Below are 20,792 nucleotides of genomic sequence, written 5' to 3'. Positions count from 1 at the left end.
GATCTTACACTTCTCTAAGTACCTTTTCCTATTATTTTTGGCATTTCCCAAGTTAGTTCCTTACATGGTCACACAAGACCCAGTGTCAGATTCAACCACCGCCTGGCATCTGCCCCTTCATGCCTCTCATGCCTTGACTGCATGAGTTTCGCTTTGTTACTCTTGGGGCCTATGGCCAGAGGCCCACACTGGTCTTGTCGACAGTGCCCACTGGGAAAGGGCATTGCTGGCCCAGTGCTCCCACTGCTCCCGGCTGCCAGCTCTCAAGATGTCCAAGCAAGACCTGGCTCAAAACAGAATCAATCTGGGAGACTGTCCTCTCTTCATTTCTGTAACATATTATGCCACCTAGACCCTGAATCAGTTTTACTTGTGCCTAGAGTCCCCCCAAATCTTTATGAAAGCAGCTTTTGGTCTTCAAATCTCTGGTTTCAGTAGCTAAACTCAGATGTCTAAGATGGTTAGGGAATACCCCCTCGCTCCCTTCTCTCCCACTGGTCTGTTCCCTGACTAAACTCCCTCCAGTTATCCAGTTAAACTTCCTTCACTCTTATGTGTATTTTAATTTAAAAAAATACCAATTTAAGTATCAAATACATGCAAAAGGTCTTTTATGTCGCTATATAAATTACAAAGGACAACTGTAATTTTTTTAAATGCAGAGTAAACTTCTGCCTCATTTAAGAAAGGGAATATCACAGATAACCTTGGAGTCCCTCATTTCAGAGATAGTCATTTCTCTGAATTTTATTTTTATCATTTCCTTGCTTTTATCTTAATAGCTTTAGGGATCTAAAAGCTACCCTTTTTAGTTTGGCACATTTTCAGTCATTTATCAATGAATCATATGACAAGTGCTCTCCTGTAACTTGCTTAATTTACACATCATCTTGTTTTGAAATCCACTTCTCAGTTTCAATATGGTGAATTATATTAATTGAGTATCAAATGATAAATCAACCTTATATAACTGGAAAAGCCATTTTTGTCATTATGTATCATCTTTTTTTGATTAATGAATTTGATTTGCCAACATTTGGTTCAAGATGTAGTCATCTATAGTCACGAGTGAGCCTGGCCTCCAGTTTTCAAGTATTGTACTGTCTTTGTTTTGGAAAATGAGAATCCATATATATATATATATATTAATGGAGAGTAATGGACATCCACAGAATCCTGGATTTCCAGTTGTGAGCTGTGCTAGGTTTGAACTTTGAGTTGTTTCCATTGGGGAGGGCATGAATGTGCCTGATATGTTTGGAGAAGGGTGAAATGTACATTTAATGATCAAATGTATTGGCTGTGACAAAACCTTCTGACTGATCATCAGATCCGTTTCCCGTTCTTCCCAGCACTCAGCTAGGCTACATTTTCTGACCTCCCTAGCAATTAGTTGTGACCACGCACGGAAGCTCTAGCTGTGGATGTTGAACAGAAGGTGGTAAACATCGTTTCCAGACCTGTACTGGAAGGTCTTTCTGTGGGCGACCCTCCATGCCCTTTTCCCTTTGACATGATACTGGAAAAGACAACCACGTTTGCAAGCACTGTTAGAAGGTGCTAGAATGTGTCCCAGTCTCTGGTAGGTGACCTACGGATTGTGAACACTTGCTTAGCCACCTCGCATGATAGAATAATAAACTTGCTTTTTAATAATCTACTGAGACAACAGGGTATATCTGTAAGAACAACTAGCATTACTCCAGTTTTTCCTTGTCTACACCTGCAACTTAGAAATTTAGAAGACAAGCTGGACTTTATGACATTAACCTACATTTCTCTTAATCTCTTTTTCATATTTACCTTCTTGGCTGCACTGAATCCTGGATAATTTGTTTCCATTTATCTGTCATTTCACTAAATATCTGTTTACATATGTCTATTCTATTAATATAAATTACCGTATTATGTATTCCTAAAAGCTTTATCATATTAAAATTTTTTTCTTGGTCATTTTTTATTTCCTGTCTGTATTTCCATATATCTTTAAACTTTTTAAATGTATTAGGTCTTCATATTTTATAATCAAATTCTGACAATTTTTTGGAAGTCTATAATTCTGCAATCTTTTTTTTCCTGCTCTCAAATAGCAGTGGCTTGTTTCCTTGTATGTATTGTGATGATTACTGTTTCATGGATCTGTTTTCCCTGTAACTTTTTCTCTGTTGCCTGAGTTTCTATACCCAAAATGTGTTCTTTGAAAGATGAATTGAATGTGCTTCTGTCTGGTGCCTGAGGACACTAGCAACCCAGGGCCACTTTGGGCTAAGTGTTCAATTTAAGGTTACTTTATTTTGATGTTGGTAGAAATAAATGGATAGTATGAATTTTATCACCAAAAATAAGTATGAGTGAGTTCGTCATAGAATCCTTATAAGACACACTTTTCCTCTCCCTTCTTATCACCTCCTTCCCGCAAAATCAAGACTGGCAGCCAATCCTAATTTTCGTCTCCCTCTGCAGGAATAGTTTTTGTTACTTACCACGATGTTAAAGAGTTTCTTACTTTTCTTGGTGGGGGGATGGGGGAGATTTTAGCTTTACGTAGGAGTCTCTAATCTAACCTCCCCTCTTGCTTTTTTTTCAATTTAGTGTGTTGCTTTTTTAAAAAACAAATTTGTACAGAAAAAAAACTCTAGATCAATTTTTTTTGTCACCAGCATTTTCTTCATGCAGTTAATTAAGATTAAGCTCCAGCCTCTATGATCAGCAAATGTCTCAGAGTAACAGTGGCTTCATAATGCATTCATGTGAATACCTGCATTTCTACTATTTCATGGTGTTTTTTCCTCTGGATGTTTTTATTTTACTTAGCTAACCGTTCGTGTCTATATTTATCCAGACTTTTCTGTGTTTACTCCTAAGAAATTCTTTGTGGACACCTATTTCCTTACAGTTTCAGAAGTGAACCCTCTTCTCCCAGTTTCCATACATGATGGAAGCTATAAATAGATATTTATGGTAGAGGGGAGGATGTTTCAGCCTTAACTAAGTCAGCCAAACTGTGTTGTTACATACACACAGATTCATATTTGTACCCTTTATCCTTAGAAACTGTAAAGTGAGTTAGTAAAATGATGACTGTAAATAAGTGGTTAGTAAAATAACATATAGCTGTAAATAAGTATTAGTAAAATGATGACAGTGAATAAAAAGCAGAGTGCCAGGAAAGCTGAGAGCACTCAAGAAATGATGATGATGACGATGACGATGGTGACATCACTGGGCTGAATTAAGTGATGATGAGATCTTGTTGGCAAATAGACATGATGGAAGGGCAAATGCCTGTGGGTTTGGATATAGTTCACGTTAGTTTGTACAGCAGGATAGATGGTAAAATCCACAGGGAGCCGTGCCAGTCAGTATCATCGTACTCAAACTTGCAAGCCTAATGAGAAAGATAAAATACATTTAAAATGCACTTTAAACATTATTTATAACCCACTTCCCTCCAAAATACATTTTAATGGGGACTCTCATAATTTGTTCCATTATTTGTCTCTGGCCTTGTTAAAGTGGATCCAGATACTAGCCTCGGAGCTAGAAGCCCAAACTGAAAAACAAACTTGCTGATGTTTCTCTAATCAAAGGCAACATTTGCTGATACCGGCTCTTCAGCCCCTAAACACAAAGTGCTTATGTCACGAAGGTGGGAGGCTACCCCCATTCTGTCCATTTTCAGAAAATCTCTCCTGGTATTCCCGACCTTACTTGGAGAGTGACCATCATGAAAGATTCAACCTCATTAAGCCGACGTAAGAGATCCTTACTAGTTGTAAGGATCTAACCCTGTTGGATGATTTGGCATGTGGGAATCTCGCTGGACCGTTGCTCATCAAAGCCCCATTCTTGCTTTCTTTTGCTCATGGAATATGCAGAGGACATACTCAAACGTAGTGAGCAGATCTAATCTTAAAAAGTGCGCTAACAGGCTTGCATACTAACAGTAAAATTTATCTCCCGGCTAGCAGCTTACAGGTAGTCTTTTATTTTCCACAGCAAATTTGAAAATTAGCAAATTAAATCACAACGTTGTTTACATGGTACAGGAATACCTTGTTTGGGGCATTGTTCCGTTTTTTTTTCCCTTTTATGCATAAGAATATTTTAATAGCTTGAAGAGGGCAAAAACCTGCCAGCTCTCTGCTTCTGGCAGTATGCCAGCTCTTCCATCTCAAGTGATCAAAGACTGTAAACACCGTGTGAGAGAGTAAGAGATCTTTTTTAAATAATAGGGCTTTATTGAAGTTTTTTGAGGCAGTAAAACTATGCAAGGAGCAGAGGTGAAACTTGGGGAGTGCTGAGGTCATTTTTATCTCTCAGGCGCTAAACTACAGGATCAAAGGGAGTAACTTCATAAAAATTCAAATCTCCTTTCCCTGGTCACGCCAGTGTCATAGGAAGGTGTAGCCAGCCTGATGGTGAAGCACTCACTACCCATACTTTGTACGCATCACCCAGCCCAGGTGCAAGGTCCTTGATGGTGCAAAATCTAGCCATTTGGGGGTTAAAATAACAGGTGCATTACTGCCATGGACGTAGCTTAGATGAGCTGTACAAGAGCTGTTGTGCAGCCAGCTCTCTCTAATAAGAGGAGGTGGATGGAACCTGTGAAATGAATTCCTAGTACACATGCACTTTTCATATTGCGTTTATGGAACCCAACTGTATTAACTGAATGTGCTTGCTCAATTTCATGGTAAAAACATTTTATTTTCTTTTAAATATAAAAAACAATCAAACTCAAGCTTATAAATATCCTCAAAGCTACTCAGAAAGTCTCCCAGGGATATTAAAAGAGTAGTTAATTTGTAGTGAGAATGAGTATAAAAATGATAATACAGGAAAAACATAGGTATCTTTAGACCTCCTAATTTGATGATTCTCCCTACTCCTCCTTAATGAATTTGATACCTGCATTCATGCTTTTCCTTAGATCTTATTGCACATTATTTATGCCAATAGACTTAAAGACATGAAACATATCGTTACCTATTAACATATTTCTAATACCATCCTTATTAAGAGGGTTAATACGAATCAATTGGCATGTAATTAGCCAATTAACTTGGGCGACTAGTCAAATGAGGCTGTATGTGCCTGGTCTACCAATTCAGCTTGGTAAGTTTCACTGGTGCCCAGTTGGTCTCTCTCTGCTCTCTCCCCACCTAGTCCCCTCCTACAAAAAAAAAAAAAAATCAGTGTCCCATTTTTTCTTATTCTGTTACTTTATACAAACATTAAAATGTGTGTTTTAAGGTATAACTTCAATTAAATACTTAAGTCACCCAGGACCAGTAGTGCGGGTAATCAATCTCGCAGACAGTTTTATTCTTCTCCATTTAATACATTCATTATACCAAGTGGCCATTTAGTTCTATTTTGCTTTTTTGAAACCTCATCCCCTGACCCTTTTCTTTACTGTTAGCAGTTGACTTCACCTTGATCTCTCTCAGTTTTCTTCTTCACCACGTTTTCCTTTCTGCATCTTGACTCATCCTTTCCTGTTTATTTTTCCTTGAGGAAAAAAGTTGCATACCCCTTCCTTAGCTAAATGTTTGTTGGTACTCTTGTCAATTATTCCCTTTCTCAATTAAATCTTCAGTCGTAAAACTGTAAGCATGGCTACCCCTTGTTGTCTTATTATCTATAAATAGACTCAAGAATATTTTGTTTAAATAAATACCTTTCCTGATTCTCCAACTTTATCAAGCTGTCTTTTCATCTTATATCCCCTTTACTTCTAAACCGCTAGATAGACTACTTCCAAGAAATGCTGCATCATTCTCACACCATTGGTTGACGTGCTTGTTTATCCATTCATTCTGCCTTCTACATCGTGTGGCCCCTCCACTTTTGCTCTGGGGCCCATACCCATCTGCATAAGGCAGTCAGTACAAGAATTATCTCCCCTTTTGCTGCCATGACATATTTCCTGTCTGTTAGATCATTCTTCAGAGCATACAATTATGGACATAAAGTCCATATTGAGAAAACAATGTCTTCCCTTGTCTCATACACCTGCTGAGCTACTGCTCAGTTTCTTGGCTCCTTTACTTAGCAAAATTGTCTAACTTGGTGTCATCACTTGCTTACCACCCACTGTCTCTTCCACTGACTCGAATCAGGCGTCTGTCCTTACTGCTTGTAATTGTCTTCTGGAGCTGCCATTAGAAAATGCCACAGACTGGGTGGCTTAAACAACAATTTCTTTTCCCACAGTTCTGGAGGCTAGGAGTCCATGATCAAGTTGCTGGAAAATTTGGTTTCTGGTGAGAGCTCATCTCCTGGCTTGTAAACAGCCATCTTCTGGCTGTGTCCTTATATGGCCTTTCCTCTGTGTTTGAGAAGAGAAAAAAATGAGAGAGAGAGAGAGAGTGAGCAAGCTCTTAGGTCCTTTCCTCTTCTTACACGGACATCAGTTCTACTGGATTAGGGTCCCATCCTTATACCTCATTTTACTATAATTTCTACCATAAAAATCCAGTCTCCAAATATAGGCACATTGGGGGTTGGGGTTTCAATATATGAATTTTTAAGGGAACAAAATTCTGCCCATAACACTATTTCACTGAAATCATTCTTCTAACTATCACCCACAATTTTTATTTTCATATTTCAGTGTTTGGCTCTGTGCCATTGCTTTATTCCACTTGTTCTCAATATTTAACATTGTTGACTGCTCTGTCCTTTCTGAAGCACTTTAGTATCTTGTATTTCATTTTATTAAGATATTTTATTTCTTAAGATGTCACCTGTGTAATAGGGAAGAACAAATCTGACTCCATATTAGCTCTGTTCCTTTAGCTCTAACCCTGTGCTCTGTTTCCTGTGCTCAGTCATGCTGGTTCTGCACCTTTTGTAAAAGAGTGTTGCCTGTAGCCTGAAGTACACAGGAGAGCCTATTCTCAAGGCTCTGACCTTTAAGGGTATAACACTTTCCATTCATATAGAGATAAAACGTTGCAGGACAGAGAATAACATTTACCATGTTGGAGGTTTACAGAAACATCATGACCTGACACACTTGGACAGCTGTAAGTACAAATGATTTTGACACCAAGAAGTTTGCAACAACCAACCACACCCCCTCCCCATTTTAGTATAAAAGGAGCCTGAATTCTGATTTGTGGAAGATGGTCCCCCAGGACATTAGTTCTCCATCTTCCCATCTTTCCAAATAAAATCATTATTCCTTGCCCAATTTATTGGCCTGTCATGTGGCGAGCAGAATGATTTTGGACTTAGTAACACCTGTGTTCCTACATTATAATACATTAACTTTAATCAAAGTCACAAAATAATTACTTGGCAAAATTTTTGCATCATTTTCATCCTGGATCCACATGATTTCTTGATCAATGTTGAATGACAGCCACTTTGGAAACTCTGACACTGTCTTAAAAAGTTAAACACATATCTACCAAAATTTTCAACTGTTACTTTCCTGGATGTTCACCCAGGAGAAAGTAAAGCACATGTTCATCCAAAGAACTGTTCACAAATGTTTATAGCAGTGTCATTTGTAATAATCCAAAACTAGAAACAACCAAAATATCCAGCAATATTGGAGTAGATAAAACAATTGTGTCATATTTATATGACAAATATTACTCGTCAATAAAAGGGGATAAACTCTCTGTATCTGCAACATCATGAGTGGATCTCAAAATAATTATGTGGAGTAAGAGAATACACACAAAAATTATTCTGTGTGATTTAATTTGTTTAAAATCCCAGAAGTTCTAACTAGTCTAGAAAATTCTAACTAGTCTAATTAGAAATCAGTACGTTGTTGCCTGGAAGAAGAGGGCACAGAGAGGGTCTGATGAGAAAAAATACAAAAGGCACAAAGATACTTTAGAGGGAGTGAATGTGTTTAATATTTTGATTATGATGATTGTGTCACAGATACATACACATGCACGTTTATGTTAAAAGGTGTCAAATTGTGTACATTATTTACATGTTTATTATATTTTAACTGAGGTATTATTGACTTACAATATTGTATTAATTTCAGGTATACAACATAGTGATTCCACATTTTTATACATTACAAAATGACCAGCACAATAAGTCTGCTTACCGTCTGTCACAATACCACGACATTACAGTATTATTGACCACCTCTAGTGATCTTATAGTTCTTTGGGGAAGTTTTGCTATAAAGAGTGGCAGAAAAAAGAAGATGTAGGGTCAAGGATGGTTATTTTTTATAAGATCAGAGTTGTTATGATATTTTTTGCATAAAAAGTTTTTGAATAGGTAAAATGTTATAAAATTTAGCTGCGACAGTTTTTATTCCATACAGCAATGCCTCTTATATCATTTTTCTCTCTTCTATTCCTATTGCTTCTGCCCATATTAATGGGATTATTCAGTTGCTAGTATCCCAAACTATAAGTGGTTCTTCAATTCATCCTTCATGGTTGTCAAAGTTATTATCTGAACAAATCACCTTATATTATTTTTCCTACCCCAATACCTAAAACCTCAGAAGTTGGAAATCAAATCTAAGCTTTTTACTTTATGTTCAAAGTCCTCCATGTGATGGTCCCACCCAAGTCTGCTGACTTCATCATCCTCTAGTATCTTCTTTCATTCTTTTACTCCATTCACAGCTAATCACTGACATTCCTGGGGTGGGTGGGGACTTTCAACCCTCTCTGCCTTTGCACATATTCTAGACTTTACTCTCAACCTAGAATTATTGAGATGGACCCCCACGTATACCAAAAATCTTTTCATCCAAGAATTAACTCAAATGGTAGCTCCTTGTAAAGCCATTTGTGAGCCCACTATTTATACATATTTTCTTTTCTTGCAATGTGGACATTTTATGTATCTACTTTCAAATATATTTTATTCTGTTTTCTCCAATACAAAGTTTCAGGCACATACTCCTTCACGTTAGTGACCCCTTTTTTATCCTAGTATTTTCTACTCCCAACCTTCCAAATTTTGCATCCTTACCATATATTTATTTAAATAGTTGCTTCTTGAATTCTGAATTAGTTTGGACAAAATTATAAGGAATTTTCTATAGCTGTTTTGTGTGTGTGCGCACATGCATGCACATCTGTGCACGTTGCAAAAATTTAAAGATCAGTAACACCTTGCTGATTTTCCCTCAAAAGTACCTACAATTTTTAAGTAATTTATTTTATCAGAATCTAGGGCGTTTCATTTTCCAGTTGTTAAATGTAACATTTGATACTTGGTATGAAGAGCACAGATGCTAGCTGAAATTTTCCTCCTGCTAAAGAGAAACTGAGGCCCAGTGAGATGTAATAATTCACTCCTGGTGATACATATTCCAGGTGTATACTCTGGAAATTTTCCAAGTCACTCATTACCATCTCTGATTTGATTCAGTTATGCAGAGTTATACATTTGTGGCTTTTAAGAATGTCAGAGCAGGGAGGTGCATAAGGATAATCTAATAATAATAGCCACATTTATGAAGTTTCCACCTGACACTGTGCTTGGCACTTTGCAAACATTATGATTAATACTTGCGATGCCCTTGTGAAGTGGGCATTCTTATTCCCATTTTAATGAGAATTTTTTTCTTAATAGAATTAAGTAACTTACTTGCAACCACTGCTTTCAAATGGCAGAGCTACATCTGTCTGGCTTCAAAGTCCATGCTCGTAACAATTTTAGGTTGTTACATTAGTTGACTCTTGGCTGTGTTATGTGATGAGAATAAAATGGTATTAATTTTCAAATTGGCTCTAGAGAATTTCATCAGCAGTGGGTGAAAAAGTTTTTAGAATAAACTTAGGAAAATGACTTTTGCTTAACTCTCACCCATTTTATCCAACCAAGACTTCAGTCTGTTTTATTACCCATTTATCCATTCATACACTCAACAAAATTGTACTGAGTCTCAGTTGTGAGCCCATGACTATTCTAAACACTCTTGGGATACATTTATGAACAAGACAAGAAAGACCTCTTCCCTCTTAGAGCTTATGTTTTAGCAAAGGTGAGACAGAAAATAAACAGTAATCATAATGAAATAACTAACCATATAGTACATTAGAAGGTGATAAAAGTTGTGAATAAGTCTTAAAAATTAGAAAAGTAGATAAGAATCGTGGGATAGGGGAGCATATAGTTTGCAAATTTAAATACTAGGCTTGGTGGAAGTGCACTGCCACAAGAGGAAATAGCCAGAGCAAAGGTGTGACTGAATATTGGAGGAACAGCGAGACTGACGTATGGGAGGGGCATGAGTGAGGGGTTGAATTTAAAGAGAGGAGATTTGGGAGATGCAGTGAAAGAGGCGAAGATCTCTGTAGGCACAAATTCATGCTATAATCCTGTGTCCATATTTTATCTTAGTCTCTCATCCTTTGCTTTTGCTTCTGCCCTGTAACTAGTTTGGGTCAGGAAATCAATCGTGTCATATAGCAATTTTATTTACTTGTAAGTGGAAACCTCATTTTTACAGCTGTTGATTATTATAGTGAAGTCTCAGTAAAGTGGAGAATCTGTTCTTTGTCATGTCAAGGCCAGAGCATAAGAGATAAGAGTAGATAGCTGAGTACAGATTAGAATTTGGAGCCCCTTCCCCTAGTGCTCTGTCCAGACCCTGTCTTCTTCTTGGGTGGATGTTAACCCTCAGTGGTAGACATTCTCTAGGAAAACTCATGGGTTTTTCCTCCAGAAACTGGTTTAAAAGAACTGATCCTAGAAGATACTTGATTTTCTAAAATTTATCATGAATTATTTTTGTCCTCTCTTCTCGCAACCTGAACACCAGTCAAATACTTGATAGCTGAGTAATTTACAGTAAAATCTTGAAACTTAAGTTTTTAAATTGTAAATTTCAAAGTTCATAAACCTTTAGATTTGAAGAAAATAAGAAAGATGTTGTTCTGCCCTTGAATTTTCATTCCAATTATCACTCCTTTCTCAAAGGGTGAGAATCTCTGCTAGATGTTAGAAATTATTTATTTTTCCTTATTTTTTTAAAGTGCCTTTAACAAAAAGCATGATGATTTCTCCCTCATGAATAACTGATCATCAGAGAAAGTCTCAAAAGCCATTGCATTGATTAGCATCTCCAAGTAAAACACAGACTTTAAATCCTGACTAGACTCTCCCCCTGATTATCTCTGGGAGAAAGAAAACGCAAAGCACCCAGAGGAGAGATTTCAAGTTTATTCTCTCTTTTTGTACTTATAATAAAGACTTTTCTTCCCAAACCAATCAGCATCCCATTGGCCAGAGCCCAAGGCTGGCTCATAGGAAATTCAAGTCTGAAATGGACAGCGGGAAGCTGTCTCTTTGTGCAGTATCTCAAGAAAAGTAAAGCAAATTTGATCATCATGAAGCCCGTGTCACCTCATTACCACGCAGCACCCCCTGACATCCTTCCCATCATATGAATGGTGAGAACTCTTTATGCTGACAGCCTGCCTTGTCCTAACTTGCGATCAGTCACCCTGGATACTTGCTTAGCAATTTTCAACAACTACATATATATATATATATACACAGTTTTTTCCCCCTGGAAATAGAACAGGAAAACACTCAGTTATAGCTACTGTTTACTGGGTCCTCATTCTGTGCCAAATTCCATGCTAGATGCTTTTGGGGCCAAATGTTGAAACCTGGGAGCAGAGACAAGAGCTGTCCAGGGTACTGCCAGATTCAGACTCAGAGCAGAATGAATCTTCCCCAGAGAAAAATAGAATTAGAAATCAAAGGCTTTAAAATATTACACTTATGTATGCTGACAAAATATTCAAAGAGCCAGCATTTGCTCTAATGGAAGAGGGAAAAAAATAAAGCTTAATAAAATCCATTTCATCTATCTGATTAAGCTAAAATGCTAGTTGAAGTTGATTGTTTTCTTTGGCATCTAAGTATGTGAATTTTTTTTTTTCCAATTAGTAGCAGTGGCAGGACCACGTAGAGCATCTGGCAAGTGAGGATTGTAACACTGGCTTCATTTTTACTGGATTAAGTGGTGACTGGGCCAGAAAGGAAGAAAATATGTGTTGGGGGCAGGGGGGTTCTAAGTAACATCCCAGATACCAGCAGTGTAATTAGGCCTGGCTAACAACATTTAAATAAAGGGATTCCAAAGCAGCCATCTTAAATGAGTAGAAGGATGTTCCCAGAGGCTACAAGCAGTCTCTAATCATAGACTTCCCCTGCCCTTATATCTCTTTATATATGACTTTTCTACATCTTCCCAAAGGGATGGACTTGGCTTCTTTATCTGGATTATTAAAAATTATAGAGGAAGGGCAGGCAATGGTTTCAGGGTCTTGCTAGGCACAAATACTTGATGAATTCGTGATAAATGGGAGCCATGGTTGCTGGGTAAGTGCTTGGTAAGAGGATTGGGAATAGAACTTCATTCTCAAGAACAGCTACAGTGTAGTGGAAAGGATATTGGACGAGAAGCAAGGAAGCTTAGGTCAAGGGTAATTGTTGCTACTTTCTGGCTCTATGATGCCTTCATGTCACTTACCTTCTCTGGGTCGTAGAGTGGTGGGGTAATAATGTTTTAAAAGTTCCTTTAGTCAGCAGGATTTCATTATGAATGAGAAAAAGTTAAACTAAATGGCACTAAATAAGAACTATAAATATATCATTTCTTCCTTAGTCCCCATTTAGAAGATCCTTTCTCACGTCATGTTTGTGGGTACTTGTCCCCTGACCCCTTGTTGGCTGCTCAAGTGTTTCTTCACACCTTTCCCCATATCAGGACCTAGACTTCACACTGATGATACTGAATGGAAAGGGCAAAGTCTGGGGTGTTGAGAACAGTGACAGGTGGACAGGGATATATTTGGGGAAAGAAGGACCTGATTTTAAGATCCCCAAATCATTGCAGTTATTCTCCATGCGTCTCGTATGCCACCTTTTGCCTTGCTTCAGCCCCACATTTTCATGTGGTACGATAAAACAGGTGCTGTAACTACTCCACTAAAACTTCTCATCACCTCCCAATTGTTATTAAAGTAACAGCCAAATCCTTAGCATAACGTGACCAGTTTACACTCCCCAGCCTCCCTCTCCACGTTCCAGCCGTTCCAGACGTAATGAAATTAATTTCCTTGAACTGCTCTCTCTCTGTCTCTCTCCCTGTCTCTCTTTCAACTCCATGACTTCATTCTTTCATTGTCTCAGACAGGAAAAGACGGAGCAGGAATAAAGAAATGCTAACTCTCATTCAGGTCCCACTTTGGCTTACACCCATTCCAGGAAGTCATATCTGATCCCTGCCCCTCCAGCGACGCTCCCCTTAGCCCTCCTCTCAGGCTCATTGAACTGAATCACCTTGTCCCTTACTCTCTTGCTCACGCTGCCCCAGTGCCCGGCACACTGCCTGCCTCACTCACTTATTGTATTGATTTAACTGAATTGACAGGGAAACAGGAGATTGTAGTGCGTCCGTCAACTTGATATTATAACTTGGGTCATCTAACGTTTTTAGCCTCATTATCACAATATATAGGAGAGAAATTTGATTTAAAGGTCTATTAGTATGATTCTTTGGTTTCTAGAAATAGTATTCCCTCGAATGAAATAGTGTCCATAGAAGAGAATTCAGGTATTTTTCTCAATAATAAAATCCAGAAATTATAGGCTGATTGTCAGATTGGGCAGAGCATTAACACAGAAAAGACAGAGTTTATATGTTGATATATAATGTATAAAATGATCATACAACTTTGACTCCTGATAAGAGATTATCATAACATTATCATAACAGTGATTAAATTCTTGTTTTCATGATGACTCTATTCACATTTCATGATCTTCCTCTATAACTCGATTGTGTGCTTGAATTAACTGTAGAAAGGCTCCCTTTTTCCTCAGTTTCAGAGTTGATTTGGCAAATCTCCTCCTCCGATGACTTTTGAGTTGAACGGGTGGAAAGAAAAATGAGAGGAAGAAAAAGAGACATGTTTATTGTTAAAAGAGAGAATAAATCTATCCCAGATAGAGACGCTATTAATATTCTGAACCACATGGTCAAAGTTGTGTTTCCTGTATAGGATAAGAAGCTGTAGGGTAATAAACAAGACTTCCTGTGGCTTCACTCTTCCAGCTGTTTGTGGAGATACTTGACATTTACCAACATGCACTCGGCTGTTCGACAGAAAATGGAATTATCACATCTTTCCAGCAACTGTCCACGAGGCAGATCTCACTCCTCACTGCTGCCAGATGTCTTCTTGAGCTTAGATTGGAATTTCCTGCAGAGGAAATTTCAAGTGCAGTGAAAATAAAGGGTGAGGGGACATTTAAAGCAATGGTAAGGAATAGCTCTTAAATGCAGCAATTTTCTAAGCTATGTCTTATTCTTTTGATGAGAAAGATGAAAAAGAAAAGATCAGTGTGTAGTCTGACACCTCAGTCATCTCTCCTACCCCTAGCCTCACAAAAGGAATCATCTTTAGCAAATGAAAGACGGTATTGTGTCATTGTCACCTTTGCCAAATTCATGCATTCTCCTCGTTGGTAGAGAGGTTAGAAATGTGATGCTCTGTTGGAAGAAGTAGGAAAATGAGATGTGGGGAGCTTATTCAGCAATCAACTGCCCCCCTTTCTTTTCTCTGCTGAAATCCTTAAACTCCAGAACAATGCCATTGCTAAGCAACGGATGAGGCATTTCCTTTCAAGATGCAAGTGAATAGGAAGGTGTAATGCCTGCTGAGTCAGAACCCACAAGGATGCATCAGCCCTTTGCTCATCAAGGTGTGAAGTGGAGATGACTCTTTCCCTGTGCTCTTCATTGAGATGTGGGAAGGGCGCCAATCTGGATACCGGAGGCAAAGTTTCTGAAACCAGAGGTGTCATTAAGACCGGGAACTTGTCTAAGCCATTTCATGTCTCTAGACCTAGTCTCTTAACATGTAAAAGAAGGTAATTTGACTATATGTCAGTGTTTGTTGAATTTTATCACATCTGCATAATCTGAAGAATGTATTTCTATGCAATCTCCAAGTCAATGGATTTTGGAGATTAACTGGGTGTCTGTATTATGAAGCAATCTACTAGTGATTTTGATACAAACTGAAGACTGGATTAGTTTGACTAAATCATTTCTAAGAACCCTTTCTCTCCTGACTTCCTAAGTCTAGATTCAATGTGTTCAAAATTGCTCATGAGACAAAAATCTAGTAAACAATTTCTTAGGAAAATTCTATTGTCACTGAAACAGGAAAGCTTTGTGTGTTTCATAAGCCTCATTTTACTTAACGTACTAACTACTAGAAGCACCAGCATCATTTGACCACTCAGGTTCCTGAAGCTACTTTTAACTCCTCTTTTGTCTCCCATGTGCAATTAATACTTGTAATGTTAACGGAAGCTAAGACTCACATAGCACATATTTTGTGCTAGGAATTCTCCTAAATCCTTTGTACCTGTCAACTAGTTTAATCTTTACAACAACGCTATACAATTGGTGTAATTATTAACCGTATTTTACAGATGTGGAAAATGAGGCACAGAGGGCTTAAGAGACTTATTTGAGGTCCTGCTGCTAAATACCGTATAGACTAAGCTAGACTTTAAACCCAGGAATTGTAGCTCCGATGTTTATATCTACCACTAAACTGTGCTGGACTTAGTTTAGTGGTGCAGTTCTGCTATTTCCATAATTTATGGTGCTCTCTTGATTTATTCTTATCTTTTAACTCCTACTAGCAAATTTGTAATTTATGTTGATGCCAATTCACCATAAATAACTTTAAGGATTCACTGAGCATCTTAAAATGTGGGTATTACCATGCCACATCATGTAGTAATAAAGGTTTCTGCTTTCAAGAAATTACGTAATCTTTTTGATAAACTTCCAGGTTTTCTTATTTCTGGTCTGTCTAAAACAATTTTCTAAAAGTAGTTTTGACCATAGCTTTGTTCACATTAAATTTGTTACCAACTTCTCAGTGCTTCGGATTATACTTTTAAGTGTCAATAATTAAAAATACTTTATCCCCTAGTTTCATGGTATCTAAATGTAGTCTTTACTCAAAATCTCTTTATACACTTTCATACAAAGCAGTCAGAATATTGCAGAGGAATGTTATTTGTATAAAAATGTATTAAATCAAACTTTTCCATCTTTGAAATCCTACTTACAATTCATATTTGTTGGGTGGGAAATCCTAAATCAAATTAAGCAAAATTGATTTTCAAAGCATTTATAATTCCCAAAAGGATATTTTGCAAATGTGATTGTAGATGTATTTGAATACATCTGTGAAACAGTTTCACACATAAATAATATTCAGAATTTATATAGGAAAGCTACATTTAGTTCTGGTCTTAGCTAGTTGAATCTGATAGCATAAAATCATTCATGTGTCAAAGCTTAATTCTCAAAATATTAAAAACATAATTCTTATGTAAATAGTGATCATTTGTCAAATTTTTAATTTAATTCATTAATGAGGAAACCAGTGATTTGGAAAAAAAACTGATTCAAAAAATAAAGAAATAGAATTTTATATAATCAATGAAGTAAGAAAAAATACTGACCTAAGATTTTTGCATTAGATTTAACATAAACTTAAATAGATTTAAAATAAAAAGTTATCATTCCTAATTACAAAAAAACAAAATCACCTTGTCTTATCACCTTTCTAAAAGTTAACCTCTAGCTTTATAAAATTATACAACATTTTATCCATAATTGATAGTAAATATTTTGTTAAACGTAGAATCCCAAAAGAATCAATTGGCCCTTAAGTAAAATACTGGACAGTGCGCCAGAATATTAAACTTTTACACAGTCAATGTTTTGTTTTATTCCCAAATTTAGGAAAACTTGATTACATATTTGTTCATTTCATCATGCATTCAGAAATGTGGCTTATTTTGGTGGATAGCAGTTATTTTCAGGGTTGAGTTTACCCAGTATGGGGTAGCCGTTTTCCACAGGAAAAGTCATTGTAGATCTAGAGAGGCTGAATTAGTACAGGTGAGACCAAAGTCCCTGAGACCATGAAGAAAGGAAATATGTATATATTCCCTGTACAGTAGGGTCTTGCTGTTTGTCTATTTTATATATACAGTAATGTGTATCTCCTAATCCCAAACTCCTAATTTATCCTCCCCCAACCCCCTTTCCCTTTTGGTAAACACAAGTTTATTTTCTGTCTGTGAGTCTGTTTCTGGTGGACCTAGGTATTATCACACTCAGTGAAATAAGTCAGAAAGAGAAAGACGAAGACCATATGATATCATGTAGTGTGGAATCTAAACTAGGACACAAATCAACTTATTTACAAAACAGAGGCTATTTTTTCTCACCTGTTTTGTTATCTATTGTTGCTACATCTACTACTAGGTTAATGGCCTCAGATAGAAATGCACGTGTATTTTCTTGGCCATTTGACTTTTGGGATTGTGCTTGCTCATCCCTCTGCCCGAAAGAGCCTTCTCTCAGGCAGTCTTATGGCTCGCTCACTCGCGGCAGGTGTCTGCTCCTGCGGCATCTCCTCTCACGTGCTTTCCCTGACCACCTCTGGAACAGCCATCCTACTCTCAGTACCTCTTATGCTGATTGGCTTTTCTTCATAGCTGCAGATATATAACATCAATATTTAGTTATTTTTAAAGTAAACTTAATTTTTTCAGTTCTTATTTTTTTATTGAAGTGTAGTTGATTTACAATGCTAGTTTCAGGTGTACAGCAAAGCGATTCAGTTATACATATACATATTATATGTACATATATTTTGGTATTTCTTCTGCTATAGCTTATTACAAGAAATTGAATATAGTTCCCTGTGCTATACAGTAGGTCCTTGTTGTTTATCTATTTTTATGTATAGTCGTGTGTATCTGTTAGTCCCAAACTCCTAATTAAAATAAACTTTATTTTTTAGAGTATTTTAGGTCCACAGCAAAATTGATCATAAAGTACAGAGAGTTCCCATAAACCTCCGGCCCCACACCTTATCCCCTTTCCCACCACCAACATCCCACACCAGAGTGGTCCAATTATTAAAATCCGTGAACCTCCACTGGCATGTCATCATTACCCAAAGTTCGCAGTTTACATTACAGTGCACTCTTCGTCGTGTACCTTCTGTGGGTTGTGGCGTGTATGATGACATGAACCCACTACTGCAGCATCACACGGAGCGTCCCGCTGCCCTAAACAGCCACCTGTGCTCTGCCTACTCATCTCTCCCCTCCCCTTAAGCCCTGGCAACCACTGATCTTTCGCCCACAAAAGGAGTAAAAACAAGTTTCCAGAATCCTTATTTGACTTCCTCAAAGAATGGTAACATCTTTAGAGTATAGGAACTACATTGCAGATAAGCCTTTTAACCTTTAAGTGCCTGATAAACATATTCCTGTTATAGTGAATTACAAGACTTGATGATGGATGAGTTGATTGATTGACTTTGGGAGGAAGAAAAAAGAAGCTGGCACACAGTGGTCAGAAGCAGCATTTTAAAAGGGCAGTTGGTTTCTTAGCAATAATCATTGTTTATTTTCTTATTTTAAAGGATTTTGTTTTTTTCACCCAACCCATGGTTGCTTTTGCATGGAATGAGATTAAACCCATATGATGACTGATAGGCTGTGTGTTCTGAGGATTCTTACTAGAATTGTCTCTAATATCAGGAAATAACTTAGGAGGTTGACTTGTACACACCTGCAGAGTTAAGCATGTCTGAGCTGCTTCTGCTAATGTTTCCGGGAAACTAACTACCACGCCAGGTACATGACTTGTTGCCTGGCAACCTCAGAACCCCAGCTTTAACTGCACTGGAGGTACTTTTCCAATGAAGGTCCATGGGTATTTTGGGAACTCACCTCAGAACATCATGACCTGGTATCTCTAGTCAAAGCAAAGTGGAAGGTGGGGATAAATTTTCCAGAAAATTCATAAAATGATCTGATGGCTCTAATTACCCCAAATTGTTAAATTTTTAAAATAGAAACCCTCTGATTATGATGCATTTTATCATCAGCAAAATCATGATTATTTAGTAAGTATAAAGAACCCACTTCTTTTCCAGGGCTGAACTAGAGTACTAATTTTTTAGGTTGTGGCTCAGAGACAGTAGTGGATTGTAGGAATTAGAAACATGCCTCTTTCCACACCTGGGGTGACTTGCCCCTCAACTGTGTGCTCAGTATGCTTGTAGCTAACAACTTTACAACACTGACATGAGCAGGAAAAATGTTAAGCTCTTCACATAGAATGATTCATTTAATCATCACAAGGATCATAAAAGATGGATACTATTCTTTCATTGCACAAGTGAGGAAACTGAAATGCAGAGATTAAGTACCTTTAAGAAATGTCACAAGGTCATTAAGCTAGGATTTAGGTCCATGCAGTTTGACTCTAGATTTTGTTTCGCAGAAGCTCAGGAGCCAATTCTGACCTCAACAGGGGTTTAAGAAATTCTAAGCTAACCCATCAGTGGCTTCAATGAATTTATTTGTTGCTTGGCAAGCTGTAACCTTAGAACCTAAATCTGACAATTGGATTTCTGCATTACTCCCTAGGCCAAATCCCTACCTCCTAAGAACATTCTATTTTCCAGATCCTGGCTTTTCCCAATCAGAAGGATAAAATTCTGCCCAGCAACTTCACAAGTGAGAAAAGAAACATTATTTTGATGATTGGTTTACACATTCACCCATTTAGCTATTCATCAACTATTATTTGCCAGTAATGCACTTTGTAACGGGTCAGAGAGGGAAATCCAGGCAAAATGAATACCACAAGAAATAACAGGGGAAAAGAATATGAAAACAAATATGTGTATATATATATGCATGACTGGGACATGATGCTGTACACCAGAAATCGACACATTGTAACTGACTATACTTCAATAAAATAAAAAGAACTACCAGAGAGATCAACAAATATTTACTGAGTGCCTACTGTGTGCTAGGCATTGTTCTTGGTCAGGAGAATACAGTAAGGACCAAAGCAAAGTCCCTGCTCCTATGGAACTTACACTCTAGTAGGGAAGACAGAGACAAGTATGGATCATATAACATGACAATTCACTGTGTTAAAGTTTGAAGTGTTACGAAGCAAAACAAAGAAGGTAAAGACAAAGATAATAATGAAAGGGTGATTTTTTTTAAATAGAAGAAGGTCAGGAAGTCCTCTGTGACAACCAAACTAAAAAGAGATAGCATAGGCCATGCAGATAGCTGTCATTGTGGCTGTCATTATGGGAATCGGAAGAGTAATTAACACACATCCTGTAGACAGAGACACGCAACAAGGAAGTGAATATATCTGAAGAAAGTGAGTTGGTGGGAGAGTGATGAAGGATGAAGTTAGAAAGGTGGCAGGGGCCTGGCTTCTGTAGGAATTTGTAGGCCAGATGAGAACCTGGGTGAGGCTGCAGTAAGAATATAGCACAAGTTGTTGACTTACTGACGTTATTTATTGAAGTCCATCAGCTAGCTTATTTGCATGTTTTCAAAATCTCATTTGTTCTTATAGAATCATAGAATATTAAAGATGGAAAGGATGGATATTCACTTTACTCATTATAGTAAAATCTTATACTTGATTCTTTCACACAATGTCAGAAAAAAAAAGAAGCCAGCAGCAACAGTTACAACTTAAGGACTTAGTGAGTGTTCACACGTTAATCATTGTGCAAAAGACTTTATATACAGTGTTTTCACTTCAGTCTAAGAAAGAAATGGTAAAAACAAATCTCACAGAAGTGGCATCCCTGTCAGGGGACCATCCAGCTCTGCTTGAATAACGCTAAAGAGAGGAACTCACCACGTCAGGACAAGGTGGAAATGAG

General features: G+C 37.5%; 1 long non-coding RNA gene across 1 annotated transcript; it reads right to left on the bottom strand.

The window, feature by feature from the left end:
- Positions 1 to 13,662: 13,662 nt before the first annotated feature.
- LOC140689588 (uncharacterized) lies at positions 13,663 to 18,706 on the bottom strand. Its single transcript, XR_012064626.1, has 3 exons — positions 18,653 to 18,706; positions 17,296 to 17,565; positions 13,663 to 13,888 (listed from the first exon to the last, which is right to left on the bottom strand). It is a non-coding gene; the product is annotated as an uncharacterized lncRNA (long non-coding RNA).
- Positions 18,707 to 20,792: the final 2,086 nt, after the last annotated feature.

Source organism: Vicugna pacos, chromosome 26 (assembly GCF_048564905.1).
Source record: "Vicugna pacos chromosome 26, VicPac4, whole genome shotgun sequence".
In the NCBI taxonomy this organism is placed as follows: domain Eukaryota; kingdom Metazoa; phylum Chordata; class Mammalia; order Artiodactyla; family Camelidae; genus Vicugna; species Vicugna pacos.
This window is presented reverse-complemented; position numbering and strand designations above follow the sequence as displayed.